Source organism: Phoenix dactylifera, chromosome 9 (genome assembly GCF_051530095.1).
Source record: "Phoenix dactylifera cultivar Ajwa chromosome 9, Ajwa_hap1_PhDact_Kaust_v1.1, whole genome shotgun sequence".
Taxonomy (NCBI): domain Eukaryota; kingdom Viridiplantae; phylum Streptophyta; class Magnoliopsida; order Arecales; family Arecaceae; genus Phoenix; species Phoenix dactylifera.
In genome coordinates, this window is record NC_143198.1 from 15,032,829 (window position 1) to 15,054,061 (window position 21,233).

The window sequence follows — 21,233 nt, forward strand, 5'->3', positions numbered from 1 at the left end:
TACTTAGGTAAGTTACTTTCACATAACATAATCCTAGCCATTTCAGTAAGAATTCTATTCTTTCACTCTACAACACCATTTTGTTATGGTGTTCTTGGTGCAGAAAAGTTATGATCAATACCATTTTCAATGCATAATTTTTTAAAGTCATGTTTTCAAATTCAGTTCTATGATCACTTCTAATCTTGATAGTTTGCAATCCATGTTCATTTGAAATCTTTTTATATAGTTTAGTGAAAGCTGAAAATGCTTCACTTTTGTGTGTCAAAAATAAAACCCATGTATATTTAAAAAAATCATCCACAATAACAAAGCCATAAAGTTTTCCACCTAGGCTTGCAGTCTTAGTTGGTCCAAATAAGTCCATGTGCAGAAGCTCTAAGTGTTTAATTGTGGAGACAACATTTTTAGATTTGAAAGAAACTCTGGTCTATTTTTCTAGTTGGCATGCAGAGCAGATTTTATCTTTTTCAAATGATAATTTAGGTAAGCCGAAAATAAGTTCTTTTTGAATAAGTTTTGAAATTAAATCCATGCTTGTATGAGCTAACTTTCGATGCCATAACCAGTTAGCTTCACTATTTTGGTTTTCATAGCTACCAAACAATCCATGTTTTTCATGAGTATTTGATCTAAATCGACCAAATACATATTTTCATGTCTATGTCTAGTAAATATTACACTACTGTTATTAGTACTAGAAACTAAGCATATAGATGATTCAAAAGTCACAACATATGATTTATCACAGAATGGACTAATGCTTAGTATATTATGTTTTAATTCATCTACCAATAAAACATTTTCAATAAAAGTTGTCGGAGTGATCCGAATGTTACCAAAGCTAATAATTTTGCCTTTTTCATTATCACCAAAGGTAACCATTCCTCCATCTTTCTTTTTAAGGGACATGAATTGGGATTCATCCCCTGTCATGTGTCTAGAGCATCCACTGTCCAAATACCATTTTCTGTTTGATGCTTGGGATGCTAGACACACCTGCAAAATAGAAATTTATCTTTGGTACCCAAGCTTTCTTGGGTCTTTGAATGTTAGCAATGATGGTTTCCTTTGGAACCCATATTTTCTTAATTGAAACATTACTTACAAGTTTTTAGCTTTTAGGATTGCATGCAGTGTATTCCTATTTCAGTTTGTCTAACTTAAATAGTGCAGATTTCGGTTGAACATAAGTTGGCTTCACAAATATGTTTTTTAATGATTTTTATTTTCTCCAAGGATTATATCCTAAACTAGCTTTATCATAGACAACTTTCTGACTTTCAAGAATTAGATTTAATTTCTCAGAACTTAGGGTGAATTTGTCTACTATAGGTTTCAGTTTTCCAACTTCTTTAGCTAACTTCTGATTTTCTTCATGTAGTTCCTTTTCATTTTTCAGAAGCAGAACATTTTCTTTTTCTAATGATTGGTTCTTATTTTTCAGCTTCTTATTTTTTAAGCTAAGTTTTTATATTCAGTCATTAGTTCAGAAAAAGCATCTTGAAGTTCATCAAAAGTAAAATCATATTCAGTATTCAAATATACCTCATTTTTATGTGCCATTAGACACAAATTTGCAGCTTCTTGTTGCTATTCTTCTTCTCCAGAGCTGGATTTATCACTGTCACTTCAAATAGCCAGCATAGCTTTCTTCCTTAAACTTTTCGAAGCCTTTTTCAATAGAGGACAGTCAGTTCTAAAGTGTCCTAGTTTTTTGGACTCAGCAAATGTTGCCCAGAGGTGCAGCCCACGAGGGGGGTTGAATTGGGTCTTTTAAAATTAAACGTAAGAAGAATATAAGTTATTGTTATCTTTTAATAACTTGCAGTTTTAGCAGTGAAAATAGGATTGCACAAATGAAGCAGTGTGGAGTGATTGATTATATCCCTATTTGATTTTGATAAGCTCAAAGCATTTGAGTATATTTCATGTTGTACTAATGAATTCAATCAGTGTCTCAGGCAAATATATGTGAATTTATCTTTAAGAGCATCGAGCTTTTGTTCAAGGTCTTTTGGCTAAGTGTTGAACTCGATTAAGCCAAAGTCTGAAGCTCGAGTCGACTCCGGAAGATTGCGAGTCGACTCTAAGTGTTTCAGAGGTTCTGGCACAAGCTCGAGTCGACTCCGGTACACTACGAGTCGACTCCGGCTGAGAACAGACAGAAGGATAGAAAGATAAATTTCAGACCCTGTCACCGAGTCGACTCCGATGATTTCGAGTCGAATCCGATGCTTGCCGAGTCGACTCCCGACGGTTCCGAGTCGACTCTAAGGAGTAACAGACAGAAAGATAGAGAAATGTTTTCTAGACCCTGCTACCGAGTCGACTCCAGAAGAATTCGAGTCGACTCCAATGTTTGGTGAGTCGACTCCTAAACATGCTAGAGTCGGCTCTCAGAGGAAAGCAGACTGAAAGATAGAGGATCAGTTTTTGGGCTCTGAGAGCCGAGTCGACTCCAAGATAATCCGAGTCGACTCCGAGGCAGTTCAACTCGAAAGACAGAGGATCATTTTTCAGGCTCTGAGAGCCGAGTCGACTCCAAGATAATCCGAGTCGACTCCGTGGCAGTTCAACTCGAAAGACAGAGGATCAGTTTTTGGGCTCTGAGAGCCGAGTCGACTCCAAGATAATCCGAGTTGACTCCGAGGCAGTTCAACTCGAAAGACAGAGGATCTATTTTCGGGCTCTGAGAGCTGAGTCGACTCCAAGAGGATCCGAGTCGACTCGAGAGAGAAATGCAAAAAAATAGATCTCTAGAATCCTGAGAACGAGCCGTCTCCAAAAGTGCCGAGTCATCTCCGGATATTGGAGAGTCGACTCCAGGTTTGGTCCGAGTTGACTCTAGGACGGGACAACACTTTAATTCAAATCCTGAACAGTGGGCGAGTCGTCTCCAGTAAAGCATGAGTCGACTCTAGCAACAGCCGAGTCGACTCCAGATCGAGCGAGTCGGCTCCGACCCCAACGGATACATTGTCAGGAAGTGTAGACTGTGTAGAACGGCCACAAATTAGTGTCTAACGGCTATTTTTCAAAGGGAACTGTTTAAATAGCTAAAGTGAACAGTAGTAGACATCAAGAGAGTTACTCCATCTTTGCATTAAGTGTTTTCCAACTTCCAAGAGTCCATTGAAAGAAAAGTCAAGCAAAAGAAGGAAGAACCGCATTTAATACATTCCTAGAAGTCTTTCCTTCGCATTCAAGGCTCTTCCTCTGACATCAGATCTTCAGTGCACTCAAAGAGGAGACTCAGAGTTCGAGAAGCCCCTTCTTCCACTTCCAAAATCTGTTTGAGGGCTTCTAACTCTACTCTATTCATATTGATTAATATTTGCTTATTGAAAAGCTTTCCTTGTAACTTTTCCCAAACTATTGTCTTACTTGATTCAATCAGGGGATTGAATCAAGGGTTGTAAGGTTTGTTGGTAAGCCAAAGTTAAAACCAACGGTGTAAGGGTTCGATTGTAATTCCAGGAAAACAATCGGGTGGTTCTAGTCGGTGAGCTTGTAAAAACCGACTGAGTTCGTTGTGATCTCGCAAAAACAACAAGTTGGGTTGTGAACTTGTAAAACAACCGGCTGTAATCCAAGGGATTATAGTGAACTCCCAAGTGAAGCTTGGAGAGTGGACGTAGGTGCAAAGGTTAGCTCCGTACCACTATAAATTGGTTTGAGTTTGTATTGGCTGCTGATCTTTCTCTCTCTCTTCATTCACATCATCTAGTAACTTCATCTAGTAACTTAACTAATTTGCTTGCAATAGAATTAGTTAATTACTAATCATAGTTTTTAATTGGTCGAGAATTAATCCAAACCCAATTCACCACCCCTCTTGGGTTGTCTTCTTGGGCAACAAGTAGTATCAGAGCCGGAGCCCTTATATTAAAAGTGTAAAAGATCAAAATGACAACCCCTTTTGGATCTTCTCTTAGTGAGGGCAATCCTCCAATAGGCCTCCATTCTTCAATGGGACCAACTACACCCATTGGAAGACTAGGATAAGGATATTTATCCAAGTTCAAGACTATAAAGTGTGGAGCATCATAGTTAATGGACCATACATTCCTTCTATTTATGTAGATAGCATTACTATACCCAAGCTTGAAAAAGATTGGGATGACAATGATAGAAGAAAGGTACAACTAAATGCCAAAGCAATGAATGTACTCTATTGTGCCTTAGACCATAATGAATTCAATAGAATCTCTACTTGCAATTCTGCAAAAGAGATATGGGACAGACTTGAAGTGACCCACGAGGGCACGAATCAAGTCAAGGAATCCAAAATAAACATGCTAGTTTACAAGTATGTAAAATGGAATCTAATGAAACTATCACTTGCATGTTTACTAGATTTATTGATATTGTCAATGGCCTAAAAAGCCTTGGCAAAAGTTATACTAACAGTGACCTTGTCTGGAAAGTTCTTCGATCTTTACCAAGGTCATGAGAAGCCAAGGTAACAGCGATCCAAGAAGCCAAAGACTTGAACAAGCTAGCACTCAAGGAGCTCCTTGGATCCTTGATGACACATGAGCTCATAATGAAGCAACACAGTGAAGAAGAGTTCTCCCACAAGAAAAAGGTAATTGCCCTTAAGTCTACTTCTTCTAACAAGGATCCCTCTTGCAGTAGCTGCAGTGAAGAAGAAGACAATGAGGGAGATGAAGATGAGGCTCTTCTCGTGCGAAAGTTCCAAAAATTGATCAACCAGAAGAAGTCCTTTCATCAGAGGAGAGGTTCCTCAAGTTCCTACAACAAGGACAAAGGTAAGGAAAGAGAAAGTGAGGGAATCGGTTGCTATGAATGCAAGAAGCCGGGACATTTCAGAATCGACTGTCCCTTGCTGAAGAAGGGCAGCAAATACAAGAAGAAGAAAACTCTTGTCTCCACCTTGACAGACTCCGATCAATCATCATCATCATCGGATGAGGAACAAGGAGAAAAAGCAAATTTTTGCTTCATGGCAAATGATAATGAGGTAATATCTGAAACACATCTAGATTTTATCTTTGATGAATTATATGATGCTTTTAATGAACTAATGGATGAATATAAGACAATAAACCTTAAAAATAAAGAATTGAAACTAACTAATCAATCTTATACTCATAAGTACGATAAATTAATTAAGGAAAAGGACTCTATCATCAAAAAAAATTTAGAACTTAAAACAAGCAACCAATTGCTAACTCAAAAAGCTAATACCTTAATTAAAGATAACGAAAGACTAACTAAGGAAGTTTCAGAACTTAAAAACAGTAACCAAACTATAAAAGATAATCTTACAAAAGACTTAAACTTACTAAAAATAGAGAGACTGAAGTTAACAAAAGAACTTAAAAAATACAAATTTATTGTAGAAAAGTTTACATATAGTTCTAAAAAATTGGAGATGATTCTCAATAGTCAACGAGCTGTGTTTAATAGAGCTGGTTTAGGGTATAAGCCTAAGAATAAGCAAAAGTTTCTTAAAAACTTTTTTGTAAAAGCTGGAGAAAGTAAAACTAAAAATATGACCTGTTTTTGTTATGGAAAGGTAGGACATAAAACTTATGTTTGTGACCATAGGAGAATAGAAGCTAAAAGAAAAATTAAAAAGGTTTGGGTTCCAAAAGGAACCAACATAGCTAACCTTGAAGGACCCAAGAAAACTTGGGTACCTAAAATTGTATGATTTCCTTGTATAGGAGTGTCTTGCAGCCAAGGTCGACAAAAACTGTTGGTACTTGAATAGTGGCTGCTCAAGACACATGATGGATGACAAGAAGCAATTCTTCACCCTAGAGCCTAAAAAGGGAGGTGCTGTGACTTTTGGAGACGATAACCAAGGTCACATCGTTGGCATAGGTAAAGTACAAATCACTTCTTCAACCTTCGTTGATAATGTACGATTTGTAGATGGTCTTAAGCATAACTTACTTAGCATTAGTCAATTATATGATAGAGGTTTTGATGTTCTGTTTAAACCGTCTCTATGCATCATAACCAACTCAATTGACAATAGCTTAGTATTCAAAGAAATAAGACGTGGCAATGTTTATATAGTAGATCTTGAAGATCTCGCCAATAATAGCCGTTGCCTAGTAGCTAGTGATTCTAAAGACAATGATGCAAGTTGGTTATGGCACCGTAAATTAGGTCATGCAAGTATGGATACAATATCAAAATTAGTTAAAAGAGATTTTGTGATTGGTTTGCCAAAGCTAAAATTTGAAAAAAATAAAATTTGTGAAGCATGTCAATATAGTAAATAATCTAGAAGTTTCTTTAAATTCATAAATTGTGTCTCTACTGCTAGACCCCTTGAACTACTTCACATGGATCTTTTTGGACCAACTAGAACCACAAGCCTTGGTGGAAACAAGTATGGTCTTGTCATTGTAGATAATTTTTCTAGATACACATGGGTCATGTTTTTAGCTCATAAAGATGAAGCATTTTCAGTATTTAAGAAATTTCATAAGGAAGTAACGAACTCAAGAAATGCTTCAGTTATGGCTATTAGGAGTGATCATGGAACGGAATTTGAAAATCATCTATTTGATGAATTTTGTAGTGAAAAGGGTATAACTCATAATTTCTCTGCACCTAGGACACCACAACAAAATGGAGTGGTAGAAAGAAAGAATAGAACCCTAGAGAAAATGGCTAGGACAATGTTGTGTGAAAGTAACCTCCCAAAGTATTTTTGGGGAGAAGCAATTAACACATCATGTCATATATTAATAGAGTTCTATTAAGACCAATTATAAAGAAAACGCCTTACGAACTTTGGAGAGATAGAAAACTCAAAGTAAACTACTTTCATATTTTTGGGTGTAGATGTTTCATTCATAATAATGGCAAAGATAATTTAGGCAAATTTGACTCCAAATCTGATGAAGGTATCTTTTTGGGATATTTTATATCAAGTAAAGCTTATAGAGTCTTCAACAAAAGAACCCTTGTTATTGAAGAGTCTATACATGTTGTTTTTGATGATACTAATAATGTCTCTTCGAGCAAGAATGTAGCTCTTGATGATGATGCAGGGATACTTGAGGAAAAGATGAATGACATGACATTACAAGAAAATGATCCGAAATAGATTGGAGACACATCAACAAACCAAGAGGTAGTTGTTGATCATGGGCTTACAAAGACTTGGAAGTATGCTCATGGTCACCCTAAAGAATTAATCTTAGATGATCCATCTCAACCTGTTAGAACTAGAGCCTCTCTTAGGAACTTAAATAATCATCTTGCATTTGTTTCACACTTAGAACCTAAAAACATAGAAGAAGCTGAAAGTGATGTAAATTGGATAAATGCTATGCAAGAGGAACATAACTAATTTACAAGAAATAAAGTATGGGACTTAGTTGAAAGACCCACTGAATACTCAATAATAGGAACTAAATAGATATACAAAAATAAACTTGATGAAAATAGAATTGTCATTAGGAACAAGGCTAGACTAGTAGCAAAGGGCTATAATCAAGAAGAAGGTATAGATTTTGATGAGACTTTTGCTCCTGTAGCTAGACTTGAGGCAATTAGATTGTTACTAGCATTTGCATGCAATAAAGATTTCAAATTATTCCAAATGGATGTAAAAAGTGCCTTCTTGAATGGGTACATTAATGAGGAGGTTTATGTAGAACAACCTTCTAGTTTTGAGAATCGTCAATACTCCAATCATATTTATAAACTAAACAAAGTACTTTATGGTCTAAAACAAGCCTCTAGAGCATGGTATGAAAGACTTAGTAAATTTCTATTAGACCATGAATTTTCTAGAGGAAATATTGATACAACTCTATTTTTGAAAAAGGAAAACAAAAATATATTGGTAGTGCAGATTTATGTAGATGATATTATTTTCAGTGCCACTACAATCGCTTTTGCGAAGAGTTTGCTGAGTTAATGCAGAGTGAATTTGAAATGACCATGATGGGAGAGCTGAATTATTTCCTCGAACTTCAAATCAAACAATCTAAGGAAGAAATTTTCATCAATCAAGCTAAATACATCAAGAAAATGCTAAAGAAGTTTGATATGGATGGAAACAAGTCAATTGGCACTCCCATGAGCTCATCATGCAAACTAGATAAAGATGAATCAGGTAAATCAGTAGATCAAAAGCTGTATAGAGGTATGATAGGATCTTTACTATATCTTACAGCAAGTAAACCTGATATTATGTTTAGTGTATGCATGTGTGCTAGGTATCAATCTAATCCTAAGGAATCACACCTAATTGCAGTAAAGAGAATCTTTAAATATCTAATAGGAACAAAAACTATAGGTCTATGGTACTCTAAAGAATCAAGCATAAATTTAATAGGGTACACTGATTCAGACTTCGCTGGTTGTAAACTTGATAAAAAAGCACCAGCGGGTCTTGTCAATTTTTAGGAGAAAACCTAATTTCATGGTTTAGCAAGAAACAAAACTCGGTTGCACTATCTACGGCTGAAGCCGAATATGTTGTTGCCGAAAGTTATTGTGCTCAAATTTTATGGATCAAACAACAACTTGAAGATTATGGCATTAAACAAAATAAGATTCTCATAAATTGTGATAATACAAGTGTCATAAATCTAACTAAAAATCCAATTCAACACTCAAGAACTAAACATATTGAGATAAGACATCACTTCATAAGAGATCATGTGTTAAATGGTAATGTAATGCTTAAATTTGTTTGCACTGATGATCAACTTGCTGACATCTTCACAAAACCCTTGAGTGAAGATCGATTTTGTATTCTTAAAAGAGGGTTAGGAGTAATTGATCCATTCTTATGATACTCCCCTATAATTCATTGATTTTGATGATTAGCTTACATTGGATATAGGATTTCTTGTCTATGGTCATCAAATCATTTCTTAAGTTATAAAGATTTCCATATCTCTCTCCTTTGGCACGGAATTAACTGAGTTATTTGGTTGTGTGCCAGAGTTCGAGTCGACTCGAATAGAATTTAGAGTCGGCTCATGGGCGAGTCGACTCGCGCATATTTAGGAGTCGACTTGAGGTCGAGTCGACTCGCGACATACCAGAGTCAACTCGAGGTCGGAAATCCGATTTTTAACCCTAATCGAAATGTTTATTCCTCACTTCTATTCTCGGCCACCACTGTTCCAAAACCCTAGAGTCGTCTCCGACCTCGTCTTCGACCCGTTCTAGGTCCTCTCCCTCGAGTTTTCTTCCATTTCTCTTGTCCATCCCTCGATTTTTAGGTCAAAATGCCTAGGAAAGCCGTTGTCCCGAGCCGGAAGAGACCTCTCTCCGCAAGCGGCGCCGAGCGACGGTCCAAGGCACGAAACGAACCCGTGAGGCCACCACCTTTGATTCCTTCCCCGCCTAGGCCGGTTTCCTTGCGTCCGTCGGGAGGGCAGTCTCTACCGGGAGAAAAGTCAACTTTGACTTCCTCTCCCGGGAAGGGTTTACCCTAGGACATCATCTTAGGGCTCAAAGGTTAGAGTTGTTTTGTTCTTTAGACCTCCCTACCTACCCAGGGTTAGTTAGGAAATTTTATGGGACTGTAGCCCGAGATAGTGGGGGTATCCAGGGAACCGTAGCGGGTGTCCCTGTTTTTATCTTGGAGGACTTCATTGCTCGAATCCTCCATCTCTCCCAAGAGGGGATTTTTCTCACTCATTCCCATGATAGGACTGAGGCCCTTACGACCATCTTAGGGAGCCCACCTCAATCACCTATCAAGGAGGTGTTTGCAAATCAGCTTTCAGCTGAAATGCGGCTCCTCCTAAGTATCATTTCTAGGACTCTCTTTCCCAAAACTGGTAGGTTTGACTTCATCTCTGAGAGAGACCTAGCATTGATGTTCCACATTCTCCAAGACACTTCCATCAACTTCCCCAAACTCATCTACAAATATATCTGTAAACTCCTAGATAAACCAAGGTTTGGTCTCCCTTATGGCATGCTATTCACACTCTTCTTTAGGGAGTTAGAGGTCCCTATCCCTGAGGGGGAACCCTCTCGTTTACTTTGAAATACTGATCACATGGGTGAGGGGACTCTCCACAGAATGGGGTTCCATAAAGTTGAAAATGTTTGGGTTAGGAAAACTTCTTCATCCACACCATCCGACCCTACCACTCATCACTCACCTAGTCCTGATCATGACCAGGACCACTACATAGCTCCTCCCACTTTTCCTTCCCCATCTGGTCCATCATTTCCATCTACTTCTGCTGGACCATCTACAGCTCCACCACCTCAGCAACCTTTCGAAGTCCGGATCAGCACTGAGCAGCTCCGGAAGATGAGACAGGAGATTGTGAGGGAGCTGAGAGATGATTTGTTGAGAGAGCTCCGAGGTCCACTCTGTGCTCCCTCCTCTGATGTTGTTCCCTCCTTAGCAGCCGTGTCCAAGATGGTTGCAGACCTGAAGGATTAAATCTACAACATCAGGAGCCTAGTCCAAGCTCAATACTGGAATATTAGCGACGTAAAAGATGACATGAGGAAGATGCGAGATAGCATCAGAAACGAGCTTGGTAGCCAAAGTCAGGGTGCAGAAAGGCTAGCAAATGCCTTGATCTCTAAACTTGACACCCTCTAAGAAAGTGTGACCCAGCTCACCTCGATACAGTCTAGGGCCACCTCGAAAATCATCGAGCAGCTAGGAAACGTCTCTGAGGGGATAAGCTTGGTCATGCAAGTTAATAGACTGAGAATGGGAGCCACATCCTCCACTACAATGAAACCCTAGTGTATATTTTTTATGTACAGTCCCTTGAGGACTTTTTCTATTATGTAATCACACTTGTACTCAAATTTGACTTTAATACAATGAGTAGAAATTTGAGTTCTTATACTTTTCTGTGTTTTGTGCCTTTTTGCTATGATGACAAAAAGGGGGAGAAAATATGATGAATTGAAATATAAAGGGAATCACTAAATAAAAAAAATTCTTAAAGCAAAAGGTAATTTGTTCCTAGTGGATTCGATACCTCGAGGCTCATTATCTCTCTATTGGGGCTCCTCAAGGAGTAATCTCCAAAATCTATTCAAAGAATATTCGGAGATTAGTTGAATCATACTCAAGAACAAATTGTCAGATTTTTTCTCTGAAAGTAAGAATTTAAGCTCAAAAGCTTCAAGACATTAAAAGAAAATTCAGAGAACCTAAACAAAATTGAATGCATATGTTGAGGAGAAGAATCTAAAATCTTAAGAAAGCAAATTCATTAAACACATATAAGCCCAACAATTGATTGCATGATATGAAGGCTTATATAATTCTAAATGAAAGGAAGAGCTCTAATTTCAGGATTTACGGATTCATACTTCTCAATTTTGGATAAATTAAATGATTAGACATTTGAATTCATTTCAAAACTTTACTATAAATCACCTTTTGGTTGAGCAATCAAAAAGGGGGAGATTGTGGAATGATTGATTATACCCCTATTTGATTTTGATGAGCTCAAAGCATTTGAGTATATTTCATATTGTACTAATGAATTCAATCTAGTGTCTTAGGCAAATATATGTGAATTTATCTTTAAGAGCATCGAGCTTTTGTTCAAGGTCTTTTAGCTAAGTGTTGAACTCAATTAAGCCAAAATCTGACGCTCGAGTTGACTCCGGAAGATTGCGAGTCGACTCTAAGTATTTCAGAGATTCTGGCACAAGCTCGAGTCGACTCCAGTACACAACGAGTCGACTCCGACTGAGAATAGAAAGATGAATTTCAGACCTTGTCACCGAGTCGACTCCGACGATTTCGAGTCGACTTCGATACTTGCCGAGTTGACTTCCGACGATTCTGAGTCGACTCCAAGGAGTAACAGACAGAAAGACAGAGAAGTGTTTTCTAGACCCTGCTACCGAGTCGACTCCAGAAGGATTCGACTCGACTCCTAAACATGCCAGAGTCGACTCTCAGAGGAAAGCAGACTGAAAGACAGAGGATCAATTTTCGGGCTCTGAGAGCCGAGTCGACTCCAAGATAATCCGAGTCAACTCCGAGGCAGTTCAACTCGAAAGACAGAGGATCAGTTTTCGGGCTCTAAGAGAGAAATGCATAAAAATAGATCTCTGGAATTCTGAGAACGAGCCGTCTCCAAAAGTGCCGAGTCATCTCCGGATATTGGAGAGTCGACTCCAGGTTTGGTCCGTGTCGACTCCAGGACAGGACAGCACTTTAATTCAAATCCTGAAATAGTGGACGAGTCGTCTCCAGTAAAGCATGAGTCGACTCCAGCAACAGCCGAGTCGACTCCAGATCGAGCGAGTCGACTCCGACCCCAACGGATACATTGTCAGAAAGTGCAGACTGTGCAGAACGGCCAGAAATCAGTGTCTAACGACTATTTTTTAAAGGAGACTGTTTAAATAGCCAAAGTGAACAGTAGTATACATCAAGAGAGTTACTCCATCTATGCATTAAGTGTTTTCCAACTTCCAAGAGTCCATTGAAAGAAAAGTCAAGCAAAAGAAGCAAGAACCGCATTCAATACATTCCTAGAAGTCTTCCCTTCGCATTCAAGGCTCTTCCTCTGACATCAGATCTTCAGTGCACTCAAAGAGGAGACTCAGAGTTCGAGAAGCCCCTTCTTCCTCTTCCAAAATCTGTTTGAGGGCTTCTAACTCTACTCTATTCATATTGATTAATATTTGCTTATTGAGAAAATTTCCTAGTAACTTTTCCCAAACTGTTGTCTTACTTGATTCAATCAAAAGATTGAATTAAGAGTTGTAAGGTTTGTTGGTGAGCCGAAGTTAAAACCAATGGTGTAAGGGTTCGATTGTGATTCCGGAAAAACAATCGGGTGGTTCTAGTCGGTGAGCCTGTGAAAACTGACTGAGTTCGTTGTGATCTCGCAAAAACAACAAGTTGGGTTGTGAACTTGTAAAACAACCGACTGTAATCCAAGAAATTATAGTGAACTCCCAAGTGAAGCTTAGGAAGTGGATATAGGAGCAAGGGTTAGCTCCGAACCACTATAAATTGGTTTGAGTTTGTATTGGCTGCTGATCTTTCTCTCTCTCTTCATTCACATCATCTAGTAACTTCATCTAGTAATTTAACTAATTTGCTTGCAATAGAATTAGTTAATTACTAATCATAGTTTTTAATTGGTCGAGAATTAATCCAAACCCAATTCACCCCCTCTCTTGGGTTGTCTTCTTGGGCAACAAGCAGTGAATAAGATGAGGAAAGCAATCAGAAATAAGCAGTGGCGGAAGAGAGATAAACCACACACACAAACATCAAGGTTTATAGTGGTTCGGTGCTCTCCCAGCACATATGTCCATTCCTCAAGCCTAGCTTGAGATTTCACTATAACCCAGCAGATTACAGCCTGATTATTTTTCGGGCTCACAATCAAAAACTCAGTTGGTTTTCCCAGGCAACCAACCGATAACTTATCCTCGTTTGTTTTCCGGGCTCACAAACAACCTAGTTGGTTTTCAGACAAACTTGTAGGCTCAAGTGTGGTGCATCCAAAGGAAAATAATAAGTTTCTGGGCTGTGAACAGTATTGGAGTCGACTTTTGGAGACTTGGAATCGACTCCGGCATGCTGTGAAGACTTGGCACAGTACAGGGGTCGACCCCAGGACTTCAGGTGTCGACTTCTTAAGAGCGACAGGAAAAAGTTTGAGAGCTATTTTCTGGGACAGCTTCAGCAGTTGACCCCAGGACTGCAGGGGTCGACCCCAGGACAGCAGGGGTCGACCCCAGGAGCACTGTTTTCATGAGATTTTCAGGCGTGAAGCGGGCCAAGTCAAGGTTTTTCAAGTCTCTAAGGGTCTAAGTCATTCTTAGGCTAGGTTTAGGCTCAAAGGAGGAGAGCATGTAAGTCACGAACTTGGGTTGAATGCTTTCTAATGTGGCTTAGGGGGAGATTGAGTTGGTGTATGATTGACTAAAATTGGGTGCCTATATAAAGGCTTGATGTAATCAGTTTTAGGGTTATCACTTGGATTATTGCTTGAGCAATAAAGGAGCCGCCAGAAAACTTTCTCCCACGTTCTTTCTTCTCTTCTTCTTCTTCTCCACGAAAACCCTGATTTGTGATTGTGATTCTTCATCTCTTCTTCCTTCTTTCCCCACGCGGCCTAACGCCCTAGGGGACGTCCTACGTTAGCGGATATCACGGATCTACACGCTTCCGCATAGCGCCAACATTTGGTATCAGAGCGAGGTTTTGGCGTAGGAAAGAAGAAACGAAGGAAAGGCATCAAGAGGAAAACAGTCCGCTTATCTCCCTTCAAGGTGATTTCTCAAATCAAATTTATGTTTATTTGTGATTGTGGTTTGGCCAACCATGAATAATAACATGAAGGTGGAGTTTAAGATGTTTAATGGAAAGGGAAGCTTCTCTATGTGGAAGGTCCGGATGGAGGATCTCTTGGTGCAGAACTATCTGGACTCAGCCTTGGAGGATAGGCCGAAGGGTATGATAGATAAGAAATTGTTTTCTTGGAAAAAAGGGCTTGCGCTGCCATCAGAGGATGCTTGGCGGATTCAGCCTTGTACAGCGTCCTAGAGGAGAAGACACCCAAGGGATTATGGACAAAGTTGCATACCATGTATATGGGGAAGAATATGTGCAACAAGTTGATGTTGAAGAAACAATTGTACAGCCTTCGGATGCATGAAGGTAGAGATATTGTTCTTCATATTTAGAGGTTTGACCAGTTTTGCAATAACTTGCAGACCCTTGGGATGAAGATGGAAGAGGAGGATAAATCTCTACTCTTGCTTTGCTCACTGCCAGGTTCTTATGATCATTTGGTTACTACTTTACTGTATGGGAAGGAGACGCTGAATTATGAAGACATAATTTCTATGCTAAGGTCTAATGAGCAAAGAGAAAAATTGACAAAGGATGGAGTTCCTCAGAAAGGTCTTACTGTCGGAGAGAGGCCTGGGCGAGGGAAGGAACGGAGCAAGAAGGGGATGATCAAAGTCTAAGAAAGACAAGAAAGAGTTCAGATGCTACAAGTGCAATGAAGTAGGACACTTGAAGCAAAATTGTCCGCTTTGGAAGAAGCTTTAGGGAGAGAAGAATGGCAAGGATTCAGTTAGTGTCGTGGCTGATCTCAAGGTGGAGGATGACCTTTTGGTAGTTTCGGATGATCACAAGAACAACACGGATATCTGGACAATGGATTCAGCCTGCTCTCATCACTACACACCAAATCGGTCTTGGTTTGCTACATACACCAAAATCGATGAGGGGAGTGTGACATTAGGAGATGATCATCTTTGCAAGGTGGCCGGCATTGGGACCATCAAGATGAGGATGTTTGATGGAATGGTGCGGATTCTTACCAATGTAAAGCACGTCCCGGATCTGAAAAAGAATCTAGTGTCACTTGGCTACTTGGAGAAGAACGATTACAGCTTTAGTTGCCGTTCTAGGAGTGGTATTTTGAATATATCCATAGGAGCCATAGTTGAGATGAAGGAGAGGAGGTTGGAGAATAATTTGTACAAGATGGAAGGGTCCGTGGTGTGTGGGAGATCTGAAACAGCAGCAGTGGCACAAGGCCAGCAGGAAGCATATCGTTTGTAGCATTACCGCTTGGGCCACATGGGAGATCGTGGTATGAAGATGCTGAGCAAAGATGGACTGATATCAGATCTGGATGGAGGAGTTTCAGAGGTGTGTGAGCCTTGCTAGTTAGGAAAGCAACACAGGGTGAAGTTTTTTACCAGTACTACACGCAGCGGTAGTCCCCTGGAGCTAGTGCATACGGATATTTGGGGACCAGACCCGGTCACAACCAGGAATGGGGTAAGATATTTTCTAACCCTTATTGATGACTTTTCAAGGAGAGTTTGGGTGTATTTCTTGAGAAAAAAGTCAGAGGTCTTCTCTAAGTTCAAAGCCTGAATGGCAGAGGTAGAGGAAGAGAAGGAATGCTGCGTGAAGTGTGTGCAGTCCAACAATGGTGGCGAATTCACAAATAAGGAGTTTCTAAAATTTTGCGAAGATTGTGGGATCAAGAGGTAATTTTCAGTGAGGAAGACTCCTCAACAAAATGGGGTGCCCAAAAGGATGAACAGGACTCTCATGGAGAAAGCTAGATGTATGAGATTGCAGACAGGGCTTTCCAAGGTATTTTGGGTGGACACAGTGAACACAGCCTGCTACTTGGTAAATCGATCTCCTCATACAAAGCTAGATGGGAGAATTCCATAAGAGCTATGGTCTGGAAAGAAGGTGGAGGTTGGCCATCTTAGAGTATTTGGGTGCACGACATTTGTGCATATTGATCCCAGTGAGCGAAGCAAGTTGGATGCCAAGTCATGAAATACGGTGTTCATAGGATATACGCATGGAGTCAAGGGTTATCAGCTGTGGGATCCCTTAGAGAAGAAGACTATTATCAGTAGGGATGTGGTCTTTGATGAGAATTCAGTCCTAAAGATGCAAAGGGTGAAAAAAGAGCGGGGGGAGAACCAACCGGATAGGGTTGGACAGCTAACTTCTTATTCAGTTTTACCTTTTGCAGGTGCACTAGAAGGACATGAAATTCAGGTGGAGCACCAGTCAGAGGTGCCTCCACATGTGGAGAGGAGCGAGATGCTAACTCGGAGACGAGATGTGCAAAGGGAGGAGCAAGATCCCAATAGAAGCATTGGAGTCGCACTGCACAAGCCTAAGCGGATTGTGAGGCAGCCGGAGAGGTATGATTTTGGCGAACCATGTCTTATGCATTGGTTGCTATGAATGGAGACCCGGAGACCTATGAGGAGGCATTGGCACTCCAGGATAGCGATAGGTGGGTCTAAGCTATGGCAGAGGAGATGCAGTCTCTCCAGAAAAATCAGACTTGGCGGTTGGTGCAGTTGCCAAGGGAAAAGAAGCCCATTGGATGCAAGTGGTTATTCCAATGCAAGAAAGAACTTTCAGATAGAGAAGGCATCAGATATAAGGCCAAGTTAGTGGCTAAGGGATACTTCCAGAAGGAGGGCATTGATTATAATGAAGTATTCTCCTCAGTTGTTCGACATACTTCTATTCGGATGTTGTTGAGCATTGTTGCCATCCAGGATTTGGAGTTGGAGCAAATGGATGTTAAATAGCCTTCCTCCATAGAAATTTGGAGGAGAAGATTTATGGAGCAGCCAAAGGGGTTTGGTGAGCCAGGGTCAGAAGGAAAGGTCTGTTTGCTGCAGAGATCACTCTATGGGTTGAAGCAATCATCAAGGCAATGGTATTTGTGGTTCGACACATATGTGAGGTGCATTGGCATGACCAGATGTGAGTATGACCCTTGTGTCTATGTGAAGACTCTTAAGGATGAGTCTAGATTATATCTGCTCTTGTATGTAGATGACATGCTGATTGCTTGCAAAAGTAGAGGAATTATAGAAGACTTGAAGGTAACCTTATCTCGGGAATTTGAGATGAAGGATTTGGGTCCAGCCATGAAGATTCTAGGCATGGAGATTCTCAGGGACAAAACCAAGAAGGTGATGCATTTATCTCAGGGAGGTTACATCAGAAAGGTCTTGCAGAGATATGGCATGGATGGAGCGAAACCAACGGCATTACCAATAGCTGGTCATGTCAGTCTTTCGAAGACAATGTCATCACAGACTGAGGTGGAGGCTGAGGATATGAAGAGAATTCCATATGCTTCAGGAGTTGGGAGTATGATTTATGCCATGGTTTGTTGTAGACCAGATCTTGCACATGCAGTAGGACAAGTTAGCAGGTTCATGGCTAACCCTAGCAAGGAGCATTGGAGAGTACTGAAAGGTGTTTTCAGATACTTGGTGGGGCACAGTTGGAGTTGGCATTTTCTATGGACTGGAAGGTAGCAAGGACAAGAATTCCAACATGACCAAGGAGAACCAGAGACGGATGATTGGTTTTGTGGATGCTGATTATGGAGGAGACATGGACACATGGTGTTCTACCACAAGTTATGTGTTTTGCTTGAACGAAGGTCCAGTGTCATGGAGATGAAGCTTGCAACCAATCATGGCATTGTCTACAATGGAAGCGGAGTATATTGGCATTACAGAAGCTGCCAAGGAAGCTCTATGGCTGAAAGGATTGGCATTGGAAATGGGATTTGCACAGGGGGCTGTCAGGGTGCATTGTGATAGCCAGAGAGCATTGTGTTTGGTTCAGAACTCAGTCTATCATGCAAGGACCAAACACATTGACATCAGGTACCACAGGATTAGAAAGTTGGTGGAAGAATGTGAAGTGGAGCTTGCCAAAGTTCATACGAAGGAGAACCTAGCAGATGCACCGACCAAGTCTCTTCTAAGGGATGGCTTCCTCTGTTAGGATCCCACATATGCCATGAAAATTTCGAAATAATTTTCAGATTGCAGCGGAAAAACATATGCGGGATCCGTTCATCGCATGAACGTGTTTTAAAACCTTTCGTTTGTAGATAGATTAGAATTAAATTATTTTAAACCATTTTAAAATCATTAAGAAGATTAGATCTTCACCTTGTGCGGGTAGATGGTCTCCGCAAATCTGATTTACGTGGTATTTGATCAAGGCTCAGTGGAAGCCGCACACGCGTCCGGCCTCTACAGGTATCCACACGAAGTACTGACTCGATCGAAGCCTTTGGATCTCACCGGGGTGCTAGCTCCCTTGCAGAGATGGCTATGGATGGCTGAAGTCCTCTCCTTTGAATCAACTTTTGATTGGCTTGAGAGGAGGAAGAAGAAGGAAGAACCAAAGGAACAAGAACAAAGCCCTGCAGCCTTTTTCTTTTTCTTCCTTTTGGAACCAAGATGAAGAAGGAAGAGGGCGTCTTAGGCTTTTCTTTTTCTTCTCTTGATTGTGGCTCAAAGGAGGAAGATGGAGGAGCGTACTCACGACTGGAATGAGGAGAAAAACATCCTATTTGGCCGAAATTCCATGCTCCCTTTTAATTAGTTAAGAGATAAGGATGAGTTCCTATTTTTTAGGAACTCATCCTTATCTCTTCTTTTGGCTAACAAGGAGGGGCGTGCGCCCCTCCTCTTTCTCCCACGCACACCCCAAGGGGAGGGGCGTGGGCCCCTCCCTCAAGTTCATTTAAATCTGCTATTTAAATAAATTAAAGGGGGTTTTAATTTGGGTCCATTGCATGAGTCCAATCCTAGTCAAAATAGGATTTTTATGAACCCATTTCAATTTCCTCCAATTCCTAATCCAATTAGAATTTAATTGAGCCATGACTCTATTGAACTCTTCAATCCTAATCCAATTAGGAGTCATGAAATTAATTAGATTAAAATTAAAATTAATTAGGACTTAAGAAAATCCTAATCTAATCAGGACTTGTTCAATTTTCAGCCCTAAGACAATTTGGACTTTAGAAATCCTATTCCAAATAGGATTCTAATTTAATTTGAAATTCTAATCCAATTAGGACTCCAAAAATCCTACTCCAAGTAGGACTCATGATCTAGTCCAATTAATTAAATCCAATTAATTAAATTAAATTACAATCCGATTACAATTATTCCTTCTTCTAGCCACTAACTCTTAGCGGGTTTTCATTTATCAATCTAATTGATTATTTGTGATTCCTAATCACATTCAACCATTGGATCGGTCAATACCTCTAATGTGTGTGACCCCATAGGTTCCATTCTGACTGGTAGTGAGATATATTATGATCTCTATCACAATATCATTGAAAACTCCTTTCAATGGGTTGAAACAATTCCAACTCAACTCACCTGGGATTATCGACCATCGAGATGATCCCTGTGAGTCTCACCATCCACTAGTGACACCTAGCAGTATGTAGTGGCCACCCAGCAGAATAGAATGATGAACCTCTAGGTGCAGCAATCGTATGATACAGTCCTTCTATCGTGGATCCCTACAGACCGGAGGTCATGGATAACTCGTCAAACCCCGTCGTCTGTCATATGTCTAGATTTATTTGACTTGAGTTCGATAGTGAAAAACTCTTTCTCCACTTTATATTTCTGCCCTGGCCAAGGTCTTAGAACTCAGTCTAACAAATCACATAGGATCACTCCTCTTCTATCAAGGTCAATAGATTCCATGCAAGTGCATACCCTACTCCTACAGTGAACTTACTGCAGCCAATCTACACTACAAGGACCCATATGGCTAGAGACCATGTATACGTGTAGTCAAACTACAATAACCTCACTGTGAGTAGCCGAAGCACCGCAGGTCAAAGGACCAGTCATACTACTGCAACATCAAGCAAGTCACTGACGAGTGGATAGACATCCAAGTGACTTCTTGTCTTGGTCACGCTCAGTACCCTTATTCTCTAACAAGCACCTGCACTATCACTTCAGTGTCCCTACACTGTGGACTCGAGTCTCGTCCATCCATAAGGAAAGCGATCTGTGCACTGATCGGATCGATCACCGTCCTCGTGATGATCTATTGATCATGAGCATTTAGAAATTAATCACCAATGATACATGGCTCAAATTCTCAACTCTTGAGAATATGTACCATCATCTTATTAATTTCTTGGACGATTCATAGACACATAAACAATATGAATGAAAAGATGCCCATTTATTATTCGATAATAATAAAGTCAAGTACAAATTTATGTCCTAGAATTAATAATGTGTCCGCCAGATTGGCTTCTAGGGCATACATCTAACAATCTCCCACTTGCACTAAAGCCAATCAGACATATATCTAAGTCCCATCTTCTCAAAGTGGGCTTCTGTCTTCTGCTGATTTAACTGCTTAGTGAGCGGGTCTGCCATGTTGTCTGCGGAGTCTACTCTCTGTACCTCGACATATTTCTTCTCGAGGTATTCGCGTATGAGGTGAAAGCGCCGCTCTATGTGCTTGAATTTCTGATGAGACCTTGGCTCCTTAGCAAGAGCTATGGCGCCATTATTATCGCAGTAGAGTGTGATGGCATCCGATGGCATTACATCTAGCTCTGCAATGAATTTGTTGAACCAGAAGGCTTCCTTTGCAGCTTCAGAGGCGGCGATATACTCAGCTTCCATGGTAGAATCAGCAATGATCGGTTGTTTGGAACTCTTCCAATTTACCGTACCACCATTGCACAAGAACACATATCCAGATGTAGACTTTCTATCATCAATATCAGTCATAAAGTCTGAATCTGTGTATCCTTCTACCTTTAACTCCAATGCTCCTCCAAAGACCAAGAACAAATCTTTAGTTCTTCTTAAGTACTTAAGAATGTTCTTCACAGCTGTCCAGTGCTCTTCACCTGGATTCGACTGATATCTGCTAGTGACACTCA